A 4,504-nucleotide genomic window follows, 5' to 3' on the forward strand; every position below is an offset into this window, starting at 1 on the left:
AGATCGCATCTAGCTACCCCGGCGACCGAGAATATGTCCACCACCACCGCTACCATGACGCCCAGCACCATGGGTGTCCTCACCACCATATCATCTTCCAGCTTCGCTTCGTCCTCTAGCTCCAACGCCACCGCCCTCGGATCGCCACCGCAAGAGAAGCTCACGAGGGGAAACTTCCTGCTCTGGAAGGCAGTTGTGCTGCCCCAGATCACGGGAGCGCAGATGGAACACCATCTCGACGAGAAGAGTCCAGCACCGCCGGCCACCCTCACCATCACCAAGGACGGGAAAGAGGAGCAAGTCGCCAATTTTGCCCAATCCCTCTGGTATGCACATCAGCAACAGCTCCAAGGATATTTGATGGGTTCTCTTTCCCATGATATTCTTGCTCAGTTCGTAACTCTCCAGACGCCAGCCGAGGTGTGGCGTGCCATCCATGCCATGTTTGCTACTCAAACTCAGGCTCAAGCTATCAATACCCGCATTGAGTTGACTAACCTGCAAAAAGGTAATATGACTATGTCCGAGTACCTTGCAAAAATCAAAAGTCTCACCGATAAGGTTGCTTGCACCGGTGCTGTGCTCTCTAATCCGGAGATGACGTCAAAAATCCTTGCTGGATTAGATCTTGAGTACAATCTTGTTGTTTCTGCGCTTGCTTCTCGTGTGGAACCGATCACGGTCCAAGAATTTTATAGCCAGCTCCTCAGTTTTGATGCCTGTCTCAGCCTCCTCCATGGCACCAATCTCCGCCAATCCTCCCCAACTCTGTCTCACGTGGTCGCGGACATGGCCGTGGTCACCAGGGGGAAAACCGCAGTGGAGGTCGCGGGCGTAGTATACCTCAGGGCGATGTCGCTCGTTCTGGTGGTGGTGGCTACGGAGGCGCCAACTACAGCAACAATTCCAGCAGCGGCGGGGGCTACAACAACAACACCAGCGGCGGCTTCAACACCAACAACAGCCGTCGTGGTCCATCCTCACGTGGTCGACCTCACTGCCAACTCTGTAAGAAATCTGGTCATGAAGTCACTGATTGTTGGCATCACTTCGATGGGGACTACATCCTGGATGCCCGCCATGTTGTTGTTGCTATGCGTGAACAAGGAGGTGAAGGTGTTTGGTATGTTGACTCTGGATCCACCGATCACGTCACAAGCGAGCTAGAGCAACTTGCTCTTCGAGAGAGGTACCTCGACAACGACCAAATCCATACTGCAAGCGGGGGAGCTATGAATATTTGTCACATTGGTCAAGCTTCTATTAATTCCCCTACTCTTAAACACGATCTAGTTCTTAAGGATGGTCTTCATGTTCCACAAGCCGATAAAAATCTTGCATCTATGTCTCTTTTAGCCACCGATAATAATGTATTCTTTGAAACTCACCCTCGTTACTTTTTTATCAAGGATCGGGCAACGAGGGAACTCCTCCATCACGGTAGATGCATTGGAGGACTCTACCCCATCACATCCGGAGCACTTAGTCGCAAGCGTCGTCAGGTCTACTCCGTCATCAAGCCCTCCTTGGCAAGGTGGCATCAACGTTTAGGACATCCATCATTGGTCATAGTTCAACAAGTAGTCAATAAAGACAATCTTCCATTGTCATCTAGTTCAATTAGTGAGTCTGTTTGTGAAGCTTGTCAATGTGCCAAGAGTCATCAACTTCCTTATCCTAAGTCAAGTAGTGTGTCTCATGCTCCTTTAGAGCTTATTTTCAGTGATGTATGGGGTCATGCAAGAGATTCTTTTGGGAGAAAAAAAATACTATGTTAGCTCCATTGATGATTATAGCAAGTTTACTTGGATTTATTTGCTTAAGTATAAATCTGAAGTTTTGTCTATCTTTCAAGAGTTTCAAAACCTTGTTGAGAGACACTTTGATAGAAAAATTCTGACAGTCCAAAGTGACTGGGGAGGGGAGTATGAGAAACTCAACTCTTTTTTCCATAGCATTGGCATTGCACATCATGTATCTTGCCCCCATGCTCATCAACAAAATGGGTCTGCAGAACATAAACACCATCACATTGTTGAAGTTGGTCTCTCCCTTTTAGCCCATGCATCCATGCCTCTTAAATATTGGGATGAAGCATTCATTGCAGCCACATATCTTATCAATCGTCTTCCTAGTAAAGTCATTGGTAACTCTACTCCATTGGAGCGTTTATATCATCAAAAACCTGATTACAACTCTCTAAAAAAATTTTGGTGTGCTTGTTATCCCAATCTACGTCCATACAATCGTCATAAACTTGAGTTTCGTTATACTCAATGTGTCTTTCTTGGCTATAGTAATCTCCACAAAGGGTATAAATGCCTAGAGGTTTCCACTAGACATATCTATATTTCTCGCGACGTTGCTTTTGATGAAACTCTCTTTCCATTTGCTAAGTTGCATCCTAATGCTGGAGCCTTGCTTTGTGCTGAAATAGCACTTCTCCCAGATTATCTCACAAGTCCTAATCACGGGGGTGAATTCACTGAACTTGATCATGTACAAAATTCTAGCAAAAATTGTGCTTCTGTTGATGTATGTGCAGATTCAGGCTGTCATTTTATGTGTGAAGAAACAGACAGAACAGGCATGGAAAACACTCCTGATTTGGCTTACAAAACACGACCTGAGGCGCGTCAGCGTGTCAACTCGCGATCCCAGGCGGATCCGTCCTCCCCGCGTGCGGCCACACGCGGCCCAGTGGCCGACAACCCCGATCGGATGGAGCCCACCAGCCCAGGTGCGGGCAGGGGCGAATCTCCCTTCGCCACGACTCCGCGGGGCGGGTCAGCAGCCGACCGCTCCCCTGAGTGCGCGATAGCGACATTGCATGGGCCCAGCGACGCGAACCGAGAAGGCGACGTGCGATGGTTTCTGACTGGCGCGCTGGACGCGAGGCTACCTGGCCTGTCTGGCTCGCTATCGGCCTCGGATCGGGAGGAGACTAACACGGTTCAGGCTGGATCTTCTGCGCCAGGATCTGTGCCTGTGTCACCAGGATCTTCTGCACCTGTGCCACCTGTGCCTACAATAGTTGTACCAGTACTTCCTCATTGGCACACAAGGTCACAGTCAGGTATTGTCAAAGAAAAAGAATATAATGATGGCACGATAAGGTAGGATAAAATCAAGCGAGCTTTTCTTACCACTACCGGTGAACCGACTCATTTGCATGATGCTCTTACTAGTACGGATTGGAAGGAAGCTATGGATATTGAATATGATGCACTTATGAAAAATAAAACTTGGCACTTAGTACCACCAAATCATGGCAATAATGTTATTGATTCCAAATGGGTGTACAAGATAAAGAGGAAGGCTGATGGATGTATAGACAAATCTAAGGCCAGGTTAGTTGCAAAAGGGTTTAAACAGAGATTTGGAATTTATTATGAAGATACTTTCAGTCCTGTGGTTAAATCAGCTACTATTCGTCTTGTACTTCCTATTGCTATTTCTAGAGGTTGGAGTCTAAGACAGCTAGATGTTCAGAACGCGTCTCTTCATGGTGTTCTTAAGGAAGAAGTGTTCATGTGGCAGCCACCAGGGTATGAGGATCAAAGCACTCCACATTATGTATGTATGTTGGATAAAGCCTTGTATGGTTTGAAACAAGCACCACGAGCATGGTACTCTCGATTGAATATGCAGCTACAACAACTTGGGTTTACACGATACCTCATTGTTCTTTTATAATAAAGGCAGTGTTACTATTTTTGTGCTTATCTATGTTGATGATATCATTGTTGCTAGTTCAAGTTCAGATGCCACTACTTGCTTGCTTAAGGATCTAAAGTTGGAATTTGCTCTTAAGGACTTGGGTGATCTTCACTATGTTCTTGGCATAGAGGTGAAGCAAATTAAAGATGGCATACTTCTCACACATGAAAAATACACTACTAATATTCGCAGGAGAGTAGGATTGGAAAATTGTAAGCCAGTGAGTACACCAATCTCAACCTCAGAGAAACTAATAGTTGAAAGTGGAGAAGCTCTTGGACCAGAGGATGCAAAAAATTACAGAAGTATTGTAGGTGCTCTACAGTATTTGACACTTACACGCCCTGATATTTCTTATTTAGTAAACAAGGTATGTCAATATTTACATCCACCTAGCACTACTCATTGGACTCTAGTCAAAAGAATTTTGAGGTATCTCAAGTTTTCTGAAGGACTTGGACTTCAAATTATCAAGTCCTCCTCTTTGCTTGTTACTGCATACTCTGATGTAGACTAGGTAGGATGTGCTGGCGATAGAAGATCTACAGGTGGTTTTGCTGTGTTTTTAGAAACAAATCTTGTGTCATGGAGTGCAAGAAAACATGCTACAGTCTCAAGACCGAGCACTGAGGCTGAATATAAAGCATTGGCAAATGCCATAGCTGAAGTAATATGGATACAAACATTGCTTCATGAGCTTGGAATTAAAGCTCCACAAGCTGCGAGACTATGGTGTGATAATATTGGTGCAACCTATCTCTCAGTCAATCCCGTTTTTCATGCA

At 45.7% G+C, this 4,504-nt stretch overlaps 1 non-coding gene across 1 annotated transcript; it reads left to right on the forward strand.

Annotated features, from left to right (window-relative positions):
- Positions 1-586: 586 nt before the first annotated feature.
- Positions 587-718, forward strand: LOC123072703 (small nucleolar RNA Z247). Its single transcript, XR_006435324.1, has one exon. It is a non-coding gene; the product is annotated as a small nucleolar RNA Z247 (small nucleolar RNA).
- The last annotated feature ends 3,786 nt before the right edge of the window (positions 719-4,504 follow it).

The sequence above is a fragment of the Triticum aestivum genome, chromosome 1A (genome assembly GCF_018294505.1).
Source record: "Triticum aestivum cultivar Chinese Spring chromosome 1A, IWGSC CS RefSeq v2.1, whole genome shotgun sequence".
In the NCBI taxonomy this organism is placed as follows: domain Eukaryota; kingdom Viridiplantae; phylum Streptophyta; class Magnoliopsida; order Poales; family Poaceae; genus Triticum; species Triticum aestivum.